Source organism: Dioscorea cayenensis, chromosome 15 (genome assembly GCF_009730915.1).
Source record: "Dioscorea cayenensis subsp. rotundata cultivar TDr96_F1 chromosome 15, TDr96_F1_v2_PseudoChromosome.rev07_lg8_w22 25.fasta, whole genome shotgun sequence".
In the NCBI taxonomy this organism is placed as follows: Eukaryota; Viridiplantae; Streptophyta; class Magnoliopsida; order Dioscoreales; family Dioscoreaceae; genus Dioscorea; species Dioscorea cayenensis.
The window spans coordinates 19,461,979-19,475,022 of record NC_052485.1 but is presented as its reverse complement, the minus strand read 5'-3'; the positions used below and the strand labels follow the sequence as shown (position 1 = coordinate 19,475,022).

The window sequence follows — 13,044 nt, the reverse complement described above, 5'->3', positions numbered from 1 at the left end:
CTTGAAGACGGTGCTCCGAAAAATGAAGAGGGCTCTGAGACGCCAATGAAAACGCACCAAGATTGTTGGAGACGTACATGCACCAAGGAAGTTGGATGAACCATTGCTAGGTGGTCCGAAGCCCGAGAGTACACCCGCTGTCCTCAAGAGACTTTGCTCATCATGCTTTCAAGCCATAGGTAAGAGGGCAACCTTCATTTATGAACCCCCGTGAGGTAAAAAAGATACGTCAAGCTTAGTTAAGTGTTGGTGTTTCAAGTGTTTACTATTTACTGTTTTCTTACTTTAGTTTAGATTGTTACGTGAATAAACTGTTAAGTGTTGGTGTTTCAATTTTTAAGTGCTTGTGCTGCGATTTTGTTGTGGGTTTTTAAAAGAACTCATTGTGTGTTTTGTTGAGAGTTGGCGAAGTTTGGTCGTTTGAGTTCTATTTTGTGTTTTTGTCTGGTAAATTTTGCATAATATAGCAGGCTCTGAGTGTGTAAACATGTTCAGAATAGTTCTGTAGAGCCTGCAGGTTTTTGTAAGTCGTCCAGAGAAAACACATGGGCATGTAGAATTTCCATGCGACAGTAGGTGTATACTGCGAGCTCATCCAGAGAAGGCACAGGGGCGTGCGGCTGCCCCTGTGAACGACCATGCAACTGGTGCACGCCAGTGGGTAATTTCTGCACGGGCGTGTAAACTCCTGCAGAGTTGGGCAGATTTTCCCGAGAGCACACAGGGGCGTGGACTCGCCCCCGTGGGCGACCTTGTGAACCACACACGGGCGTGGGTAATTTCTGCACGCCCGTGCGAATCTCTGCAGGGTGTTTCCTCCTTCCCGAGAAAACACAGGGGCGTGCGGCTGACCCTGTGAGTTGAGCATGTAAATGTCCATGCCCATGGGGAATTTCCGCACGGGCGTGTATAAGACTTTATATTTTTCTCGGATGTCCAGGGAAGCCACAAGGGCGTGCGGCCGCCCTTGTGGGTCTAGTGCATGGGCGTGTGTAATTTCCGCACGCCCGTGTGGATGCACAGAATGCCAAAAGTCGCGAGTTCTATTTAAAAGAGGATGATTCCTCTCCCTTTTCACAACTCCTCTTTACTTGAAAACACTCTCATAGTACTCTCCAACTCCATAGCGTCAGTTTGGTAGGATTTTAGCGAAGTTTTCCGACCGGCTCTTCATTTTCCCACTCCTCCTCGTCGGTAAATCACTTTTCATCATCTTTTTCATCAATTCATAGATTCTATCGATTAATCTGGTTAATAATGCTTCGTTTCTTCAATTGGAATGATGATTTATGTTTAGAACGAAGTTAGAAGTATTATTAAGTTGTATTTTTGGATTGTTGATGCATGGCCGTGCGGTTCTCTTGGCCCGTGGATCTACACGGGCGTGCGGAAATTCCACACGACCGTGTGAATTTCTGCAGCATTGTTTTATCAACTTGTTTGATCATTTTCGTTTAAATTTTGCAGATCATGGCACCTAGGTCAAAGAAGCAAGCTGATAAGAGGCCACTTGAGTCATCCCCTGAGCCTGAGGGCGTGCGATTTGCGATTCCTGAACATCAGGGCCGTTATGAGCGTTTGTCGAGACTCCGTTTTGGACAGACTCGATTTTTGGACACGACTATACTGCGGGAGCTTCAGCAGGGAGATGAGTTTGCCGATGAGATCGAGGATCTAGTTTCCGAAGGTGATTGGCGGCAGTTGCTAATGATTAGAGAGCCAGCCATCTGAGAGTTTTTACTAGAGGTGCTATCCTCGTTTGAGCTTGATAGAGTATATTCGAGTGTACCCGCTCCCCTGAGTTTAGAGACTATGCAGTTGATGGGCATGGTCTGCAGGGTTCGGACAGGGGTCTTTGCTTTAGTCCTACCTGCCCCAGAGATAGCTGAGGATGAGGGTGATGAAGCCGGAGCATCTCAACCCGCCCTCGAGCCTCAGCCAGCATCGATGGAGACCGAGGCACCTCCCGCAGCCGAGGAACCACCCCCAGTGAATTGTTTTCACCATCTCGAGCCAATGATCGCTTTGAGAGGCTCGAGAATGCTATAGGAGTGGTCTGATCTGAGGTTACCGAGATTCGGGCTACGCAGGCCACTCAATATACAGATTCCATGGCACATTTTGACATATTACAGCAGATCCTAGAGCGAGACGTTGCCTCATCATTTGTCCTACAGCCGAGGACCCTTCAGGCCCCGTCAGTTCCGCTAGGATCTCCATCCTCGACTCCAGCACTGGTGGACCCACCATGTGCTTCCACTTCAGCAGCAACAGCAGCACAGGAGCCCGACAGCGACTCCGACGCTTGACTTTTCTTTTACTTTCGTGCATTTTACTTTATTCTATTTTCTTATTTTTAGACGTGTTCACTCAGAAAGGATTTTTCCAATGATGCCTCTCAGATGTTGCACCGTTCGATCTGCCAATTGTAAAGTTATCCGAGTAGGCCTAGGCTCACCCAAGCCTAGATTTTGGAAGAAAGTATATGGCATGACGTTGATGCTAGCCCCTGAATCTGCCAATGCCATTTCCTCACTTAAGTTGCCGATGTTACACAGAATGGTGAAGCTTCCTGGGTCTTTCTTTTTGTTTGGCATGTTCTTTTGCAACACTGCCGAGCATGAAGCATCAAGCACCACTGAAGCACTCTCCTCCAATTTCCTCTTGTTGGTCAATAGGTCTTTTAGGAACTTCGCATACTTAGGCATTTGAGCCAATGCCTCAACAAAAGGAATGTTGATGTGGAGTTGCTTGAATAAACTCAGGAACTTCTTATACTGTTCATCCCCTTGGTCATTCTTCAAACTAGAGGGATAAGGGATTCTTGCCTTAAAAGGTGGGGTTGTCACCTCTTTTTCTTTGTTTGCTCCCTCCTCAACCTCTACAACCTCGGGTGTATGTTCTTTCGGCTTCTCACTCAGAAGTCCCCTTCAACCTCACGACCACTTCTCAAAGTGATCGCCTTCACATGTTTTCTAGGGTTGGTTTCCATGTTGCTTGGTAAACTTCCATGTGGCCTTTCGGAGAGAGACTTCGCAATTTGCCCCACCTGATTTTCAAGGTTGTGCAAGGAGGAAGTGTGATCGCGAAGTGTAGCCTCGACTGATTCAAACCTTGTATTTGCCGATTGAACAAATCTAGGCAAGTGCTTTTTTTCCAAATCTGTCATTCAGGTTTCCAAGCCTGAAATTCTGTTTTCCACTTGAGGGGCTTGTTGTTGTTGTTGGAAACCCGGTGACCCCATGGTCTTCTGTGGTCCTTGATTACTCCATGAAAAGTTGGGATGATTCTTCCAACCTGAATTGTAGGTGTTGCTGTATGGATTCCCTTGAGGTCTCATTCCATTACCTACAAAGTCAACCTTCTCAATTGAAGAAACATCACCAATGACGATTGGGCAATCGAAGGGAGCATGTCCTTCACCACAACCGGTGCAATAGGTCACGCCCGCAACTCTATTCGAAGCTATAAGATCTAGCTTCTTACTCAAACTCTCCATTTGGGCCGCCAATGAAGTTACCGCATCAATTTCATGGAGACCGGCCACCTTTTTCTTCTCCCTAGCGTTCGACTGGTAGCTATTTAACTCCATTTCCTTAATCAATTGATGAGCCTCATCGGGGGTCTTGCTACCTAAGGTACCTCCTGCCGCCGCATCTAAGAGTTGCCTTGTACTCGGGTTCAAACCATTGTAGAAGGTTTGAACAATCATCCACTCCGGGAATCCGTGTTGCGGACACTTTCGCAGGAGTTTCTTGAACCTTTCCCATGTCTCAAATAGAGACTCCAATTCCAACTGCACAAAGGATGAGATCTCATTCCTAAGCTTTGCTGATTTTCCTGGAGGGAAATAACGGGCTGGAAAAGCTTCTACCATCTCCTCCCATGTAGTGATTGATGCTCTAGGTAATGAGTGTAGCCACTACTTTGCTTTCCCCTTTAAGGAAAATGGGAAGGTTCTCAATTTCTCTTCAACATGTCGCACACCTCAAGGAAGCTCTCTATGTGACTGTTTGGATCCTCATCGGCCAAATCGTTGCATTGTGCGGACTGTTGTAGCATATGGATGAATGCCGGCTTTAGCTCGATTGTGTCCCTAACACTTAAGGTCTGGCATAATCGGGTAGTGTTCGTTGTTGCTCATTTTGTTCTGCCATGTTTTCAGATCCTTCTACTTCCAAATCAGCTGGATTATACTGTTCTTGCACAGGTTCTTTCCTTTTTCTTCTAAGTGTATGTTCAAGCTCAGGGTCTCCTTCAATCAATATTGATGGATTCCCTCGGGTCATAACCTGGAGCTGCACCAAAAAATAAAGAAAAAGAAAATCATAACGATCATATAATAAGAAGATATGAATTAGAATGTGTGGTGAAATAGCTAAGAAAACAAAGTGCAAAGTATCTCTAAACACCTAGCTCCCCGGCAATGGCGCCAAAAACTTGACAAGGTCCCCTTGCGTATATCCCGCAAGTGGGCGGGTTTGTCCAAGTAATAATCCTGGGTGAGCGGGTATCGAATCCACAGAGAGTAGGGACTATAGACACTTAATTCGATTCTTAGCTATGTGGAATATCAACAATGATAAGTGTAACAATGATTCAATTCTCAACAATTAAAAGCAACAAGTAAAAGAGCAAAAGTAAGGAGAAGGTAAGGCAATCGATAAAGATGGGGTACTCGGTTGATGCTTCACCTAGGATAATTGCTTCAAGTGCAATAACTCTCTATTATGCTTCCTAATCAATGCAATGGTGAGTCGTGGAAATCCTTACATACATAGTCCCAAATCTAAGGTCAACTATGCCTAACTCTATTCATGTCCCGGAGGAGAGATTAAATAACCTCTCAACCTCCCACTCGAATAAAGTTGCAATGAGCTCTAGGGATTCCAAGTGATAAATCGCTTCCTAATTATAGACCTAACCCTTTGGTCCAGGCGGAAGGTCCCTAGCCACAATTAAGCCCTAGATACTAAGATCCCCTCAATGCTTCACTCCATTGCACGCGCAACTAGGCCCCAGCGGAGGTACATCACTTAGACCATTCACTCTATTATGGCCGCAAAGAACTCAAGGAACGGAAGTAGAATCTATCACGTCGGAGGGGAAAGGGGACGCTCCTGTACCTCTCGACTCACCCTCTCTACCCTCTCCAACCTAGCTATGTCTAACGCTCGTGGTGTGTCACTCACTCACAAGGTAACAAGAACTCTCAACCCTAGTGTCACTCTAGGGGAAATGTTCATACAATCAAGCATTCAAGGTTGGAACTCACAATAAACATCAATTTATTGAAAGTATAATAAAGAAGTTCAATGAAACGAATACATCCTAGGGTTCACAATCATCCGAGTACCCACTAGGGGTTTAGCTCTCCATGGAGCTAAGTACAATCAAAGACATTGAATATAAAAGCAATAAATCCATAAAGAAACCCCCTCGATGGTCGTGTCGATGTTCTTGCGGAGAGTCTTCTACTCGTCGTCCAAGAATTCCCTCATCCGGTATAGGATACGCCTCGACGGAAGTTTCCCTACCAACGTTCTTCCTCAGGAATGACGATGTCGGAGCCATAGAACCTCTCCAAAACCTTGGCCAATACCCCTCAAAACCCTAGCCGAAGCCCTCTCTCAAGTTGGGGAAAAGATGGAGAAAAGAATACCAAAATTGGGACTGAATCGGCTTTAAATAGGGATGGAATCGGGGAACTCCACCGGCGTGGACGCTACACGCGCCCGTGCGGAATTTCCACAAGGGCGTGGATAATTTCCACACGCCCATGTGGATTCTCTGTTTCTCTGATTTCTCGGCCGGCTGTGAACAGTGCTGCTACATTACTTGCTACAGTATTGCTACATTGCTCTGCTACAGTCTTCGACCTGAATAACATCCTAATTCCATACTTTCATCGGGGTAACGCAAACGGGCACACGTTCACGTCATGAATCACTTGCTTCTTCAATGATATATATGTTGGTGGAGCTCTTGTTCTTATATGAATAAGACAGAATGCTCGAGTGTGACTGCCTTTGTGCCTCTCCAAATGGATGTGATCACTCGAATGCGAGGAGGTTGGCACACACTCTAGCATCTCACACCTGTCCTATGTCTTCACGTTTGAACCTTAGCAAGATTTCCTCCAAAATAGGTGCATTATGATCCACATTGGCCTATTTCCTTCATACCCAGCCTCACAACCATACCTGCATAAAAGTGACATAAAAACACACATATTAATGTAAACCTGAGAAAAGTAATGCTCAACATAAGGAATGAACACTTTGCATTCATATCGCACAAGCACTTATCAATATCCCGCAAGTGCACGGGTTTATCGAAGTAATAATCCCGGGTGAGCGGGTATTGAATCCACAGGGAGTAGGTGACACGCCCGAATATGCGTGCGTAAACCGCAAGTGTACGGGTGTCGAAGTAATAATTACCCGGTGAGTCGGGTAGTCGAATCCACAGGGAACAGGGCTACTAGTACTAACTTCTTCTCTGCTATCTAGCCTAATGATAATGGGATAGTGTGGTGATCTAATGTGCGAAGAGATGAACACCGGAGACGAATATGCAAGGGTAAAATGGAAGAAGAATCTCAATCAAGTAAAAAGTGAGGCATTCGGGCATTGCTCCCCTAGGATTCGGTATTAGGTACCGGATAAGCAAAAGTGTTTCTATGATGAGTAAGTTAAGTCGTGGAAATCCAAACATAATCGGGTCTATCTCTAGATCACCGATACTAGTCCCCTACGAGGTCCCGGTGGAGAAATCGCTCAATCTCAACACCTCACACCACATATGACCGCAAAAGCACTCTAGGGATTCCAAATTGTGTATCCAATTCCTAAAGATTGATCCAACCCTAATTCCCGGTGAAGGATCCTAACCCCCTACAAGGTCCCGGGCGGAGAAATCGAGCAATCTCACGCCTCACACCAAATATGGTTGCATAGAGCTTAGGGAATGGAGATAGAATACACCAATCGGAGGGAAAGGGGATACTTCACTATCTCATGATTTACCCTCTCAACCCTCTTCAATCTTGAGGTTCTAACCCTAATGGAGATCTCTCTCCCACCAAGGCAACAAATCATGCAAATCCAATCAACCACAAGGATTAATTAAACAAGCAAGCAATGAGAATACAAGATTAAAACTTAATTAAACTCGGATTAAATAGAAACACAAAGCAAATCCACAAAAGATGAGAATCCTAGGGTTCACAAGCCCAAATACCCTCTAGGGTTTTTAGCCCTCCATGGAGCAACATACAAAACACACCATCAATGAATGAAAGTACATTAAAAACCATAGAAATAAACCCCTTATATATGAACCGATGGCCTTGATGGAGAGCTTCGACGCCTTGAAGGACCCACTCCGAAGCTAGGTTCACCGGTGGCTTCCTTGATGCTATGATGGAGGAGGAATCGATCAAAGTTGGTGACGAAGCGCCTCCAAAGCCGCAAAGACCTCCTCTCCAAACCGTAGCCGTCTCACACCTCAAGAGCCGCACAAAAGATGAGAAAGAATAGGGCAAAACGGCTATTTATAGGCCTTAGATCGCGTCTGTCACGTGCCCTCACGCGCCCGTATGGATTTTCCACGCGCCCGCGTGGGCTGCAAGAATTTCCACGCGGGCGCGCGGAATTTCCACGCGGCCGCGTGAACAGTAATTCTGCTACAACACTGCAACAGTGAAATTGCTACAGTACTTTTCACAAAACGCGATCCGAACACTCTTCTCTTAAGGCCACATGTCCGGGCACACGTCCATGTCATAGGCTATAAAACTTTTCTTCATCGACGTAACTTTGAGAGATCTTGCAATCTTAACAAAGAGAAGGAATATGAAGATGTGGCTGTCTTTGTGCCCTTCCAAATGGTGAATTGACTTGAATCTTCTTGGAAGTTGGCACACATCTCCACGTTTATGAACTGCTCTCGTGTCTTGATCCTTGAATTGAACAAGAACTCCCAACATTGTGTCTTTATAGCCTATCTTTGCTTCCTTTTTACTTTTCAAGGCATTCACAACCTATATGCATAAAAGAACACCAAATACACAATATGAGACATAAACCACATTAAAAATGATGCTCAATGCATGTAAAACATATATAAAAATATGTCTACTCAAGCACTTATCAGTAGGGAATAAAAATATTTAATTCGATTCTTAGCTATGTAAAAGATCAATGATAATGAGTGTGACAATGATTCAATTCTCAACAGTAAAACCAACAAGTAAGAGAGCAATAGTAAAGAAGGTAAGGCAATCGATAAAGATGGGGTACCCGGATAATGCTCCGCCTAGGATAATTGTTTCAAGTGTAAGAACCCTCTATTATGCTTCCTAATAAATGCAATGGTGAGTCGCGGAAATCCTTTATTACATAGTCCCAAATCTAAGGTCAACTATGCCTAACTCAATACATATCCCGGAGGAGAAATCGAACAACATCAACACCTTGCACTCGCATAGAGTTGCAATGAGCTCTACGGATTCCAAGTGATAAATCTCTTCCTTATTATAGACCTAACCCTTTGGTCCAGGTGGAAGGTCCCTAACCACAATTGAGCCCTAGATACTAAGATCACCTCAACGCTTCACTCCGTTGCACGGGTAACTAAGCCCCAGTGGAAGTTCATCCCTTAGACCATTCACTCTATTATGACCGCAAAGAATTCAAGGAACGGAGGTAGAATCTATCACGCTGGAGGGGAAAGGGGACGCTCCTGTACCTCTCGACTCACCCTCTCAACCCTCTCCAACCTAGCTTCGTCTAACGCTCGTGGTTTGTCACTCACTAATAAGGTTACCAACAAGAACTCTCAACTCTAGTGTCACTCTAGGGGAAATGTTCATACAATCAAGCATTCAAGGTTGGAACTCACAATGAACATCAATTTATTGAAAGAATAATAAAGAGGTTCAAAGAAACAAATACATCCTAGGGTTCACAAAACACGAGTACCCACTAGGGGTTTAGCTCTCCATGGAGCTAAGTACAATCAAAGAAATAGAATGTAAAAGAAATGAATCAATAAAGAAACCCCCTCGATAGTCATGTCGATGGTCTTGTGGAAAGTCCTCTACTCGTCGTCCAAGGATTCCCTCATCCGGTATAGGATACGCCTCGATGGAAGGTCCCCTACCAACCTTCTTCCTAAGGAATAACGATGTCGGAGCCGTAGAACCACTCCAAAACCTTGGCCAATACCGCTCGAAACCCTAGCCGAAGCCCTCTCTCAAGTTGGGGAAAAGATGGAGAAAAGAATACTAAAATCGGGGTTGATTCAGCTTTAAATAGGGCTTGAATCGGGCGACTACATGGGCGTGGATCCTTTGAACTACTATTTTCTCTGCCGGCTGTGAACAATGCTGCTATAGTACTTTCTACCGTGTTGCTACAGTGCTCCGCTGCAGTGTCTGTCCTGAATAGCTTCCCGAATCCATACTTTCATCCGGGTAATGTAAACGGGCACACGTTCACATTGTGGATCACTTGCTTCTTCAATGATAGACAAGTTGGTGGAGCTCTTGTTTTATGTGCATAAGTCAGAATGCTCGAGTGTGACTGTCCTTGTGCCCCTCCAAATGGATGCGCCAACTAGAATACGAGGAAGTTGGCACACACTCTACCATCTCACACCCGACCTATGTCTTCGCGTTTGAACCTTAGCAAGATGTCCTCCAAAATCGGTGCATTACGATCCACATTGGCTTCTTTCCTTCATACTTGGCCTCACAACCCTACTTGCATGAGAGTAACTGATAAGTGTCTAAATGTAGGTGTTTTCATATAATTATCGTATTCACTTTGCATGTATTTTGTGAGGTTTGATGCCCGTTTTATGCTTAATCGTCTTCTATTTGCTTTGTAGGGCATAAGGAAGCCATGGAGAACAAGAAGATATCATTTGGGCAAAAAGAGAAGAAAACAGGAATTTCATACTACCCAGTATGGGGGCCGTATGCACTGTAGCAGCGGATTATTTTGGAGTGTCTGCCCAGATTTCCATACTACCCAGTATGGGGGCCGTATGCACCCCGTATGGATCGCGAATCTAGGGTTTTTGCCATACAACCCTCATACGACCCCCATACGACCCGTATGCCTCGGGGCGGTATAAATACCAACTTTAGGGCAGATATTGTTGACTTTTTTCAGCTAGGCTTTTTCTAGACCTTTTCTTGGCCGATTTTGGTGAGACACTTGAGAGGTTTTTGAGCGACCTTGGGGAGGAGAAGAAGGGCAAGGAAGCTAGAAGATAATCTAAGCCCAAGGTCCAAGACTCTCAAGGCAAGAAGCAACATCATTCAAAGGGGAGTCTACCACGCTTTGAAGGAAGGAGACCCGCGGCCAAAGGAAGCGTCATTCGGCATTCCTTTGGCGAGGGAAGCATCATTCGGCATACATTCTACCTCCTCCTACACCATTTCATCTAGGGAGTGTCACTCATGCTTTTCTTGTGTGTTTTACTTGATTATGTTACTTGTTGTAGGATGATGACACACTTGACCCCCAAGGCCACCGGGTGTTGGTGACCCTTGGGGGGTTTATCATGTATTTTGGATGATTACTTGTTAATTCTTTTGCTTGGGTAATTTTTGAGATCTAATCCATTGTTTTCATGCTAAGTGCTACATTAAGGAGAAATCCGTAGCTCTTTTATGAGTGATGCATGTAGATGTGACTTGCTCGCATGTATTAGATCATGAATGGATTAGAAGGGGATACTTGTATCATCATGCCGAGAAATTGGGTGTTTGGTAGCCCTCCATGTAGGTTTAATCCGAAGAAGAGTAGGTTCATTCCTAAGCGAGATTTTCTCATACTTAATGCAATCGTAGGGATGTAGATTTGGGAGAAATTCCTATCTATGTTCGTATGGGACTAGGGTTCAATCACCGAGAAATTGGGGTTGTTCTAAACTTGGAATCTCATGGTCCATTTTACCATTGCATCTTTAAATCATCATCCATGTTGCATGATAACCCCTCAAGGGGATCCATATCCATAGGCCTTTGCATTATTTTGTATTTCTTGCTTGCCCATTGCTTGTTCTCTCTAATTTGGTCATAATCTCATTTTAGTTTTAATTGCTTTAGTAGAGTAAAAATCCATCATTTGAGATCTTAGGCTAGATAATAGCTCGAGAAGGAGTAATAGGAGATCCTTAGCGCCGTGGAATACGATCCTCGTGTCTTCACGCGAGGTATTACTTGGCGATACCATACACTTGCGGGGAAGCAATCAGTAACATAAAAACACACATATTAGTGTAAAAACCTGAGAAAAGTAATGCTCAACATAAGGAATGAACTCTTCGCATTCATATCGCACAAGCACTTATCAGGTCCACAAAAGGCCATGGGGCCACCGGGTTTTCAACAACAACAACAAGCCCCTCAGGTGGAAAATAGCCTCAGGTTTGGAAACCCGAATGAATGACTTAGAGAAGCACTTGACTAGATTTGTGCAATCTGCAGACACAAGGTTTGAATCAGTCCAGGCTACACTTCACAACCACACCGCCTCTTTGCATAACCTTGAATATCAGGTGGGGCAAATTACGAAGTCTCTCTCTGAAAGGCCACATGGAAGCTTGCCGAGCAATACAAAGACCAACCCTAGAGAGCAGGTGAAGGTGATCACTTTGAGAAGTGGTCGTGAGGTTGAAGGTAGGCTTCTGAGTGAGAAGCCAAAAGAACACACACCCGAGGTTATAGAGGTAGAAGAGGGAACAAGGAAAGAGAAAGAAGTGGCACCCCCACCTTTTAAGCCAAGAATCCCTTATCCCTCTCAATTGAAAATGACCAAGGGGATGAACAGTATAAGAAGTTCCTGAGTTTGTTCAAGCAACTACACATCAATATTCCTTTTGTTGAGGCATTGGCCCAAATGCCTAAGTATGCAAAGTTCTTGAAAGACTTGTTGACTAACAAGAGGAAGTTGGAGGAAAGTGCTTCAGTGATTTTAGATGCTTCATGCTCGGTAGTATTGCAAAAGAACGTGCCGAACAAGATGAAAGACTCGGGAAGATTGATCATTCCGTGTAATATTGGCAATCTAGGTGAGGAAATGGCATTGGTGGACTCAGGGGCCACTATGAACGTTATGCCATACACCTTCTTTCAAAAGCTAGGCTTGGGTGAGCCTAGTCCTACTCGGATGACTTTGTAACTAGCGGACGGAACAGTACGACATCCGAGAGGCATCATTGAAGACGTCCTTGTCAATGTGGATAAGTACATTTTTCTGGTTGCCTTTGTAGTGCTAAACGTCGATGAGGATGCGGATGTACCTTTGATACTTAGGAGACCGTTCTTGCCGACTTCCAAGGCATTGATTGACATGGACGGCGGAGAGCTAACTTTGAGGGTTGGAGATGGTAAGCTCACATACTGCCTTGCTAAAGCCATGCGGCATTCTCTTGATTTTGATGATACTTTATACTTTCTAGACACTACTAATGAGATTGTTGATGAATACATGCAGAAAATGTTCAATCTGGACCCATACGAGGGTTTGTTCGACCAAGAAGAGGATTATGAAGAAGTAATGATGCTTGGATCGACGGAAGAAGTACCATCTACCCCGGGGTTCTTGAAGAAGGTGCTCCGGAAAATAAAGAGGGCTAGGAGATGCCACCGGAAATACTCCAAGGCTATTGGAGATGTACGTGAACAGAAGAAGTTGAATGAACCATTGTTAGGTGGTCCGAAGCCCAATAATTCAGCCTTTATCCTCAAGACACTTTGCACATCATGCTTTCAAGTCATGGGTAAGAGGGCAACCTTCATCTATGAACCCCCGTGAGGTAAGACAAGGTACGTCAAGCTTAGTAATGTTAAACAAGCTCTTCTTGGGAGGCAACCCAAGTGTTTACTATTTTCTTATCTTCTAGTTTAGTTTGTTTGCATGAATAATTTGTTAAGTGTTGGTGTCTTGATTTTTAGATGCTTGTGCTGAGATTTTCTTGTGGGCTTTGAATATTCATCGTGTGTTTTCATGTGGAATTGGCGAAGTT

At 44.6% G+C, this 13,044-nt stretch overlaps 1 non-coding gene across 1 annotated transcript; it reads left to right on the top strand.

The window, feature by feature from the left end:
• Positions 1–3,722: 3,722 nt before the first annotated feature.
• LOC120278271 lies at positions 3,723–3,829 on the top strand. Its single transcript, XR_005541610.1, has one exon. It is a non-coding gene; the product is annotated as a small nucleolar RNA R71 (small nucleolar RNA).
• The last annotated feature ends 9,215 nt before the right edge of the window (positions 3,830–13,044 follow it).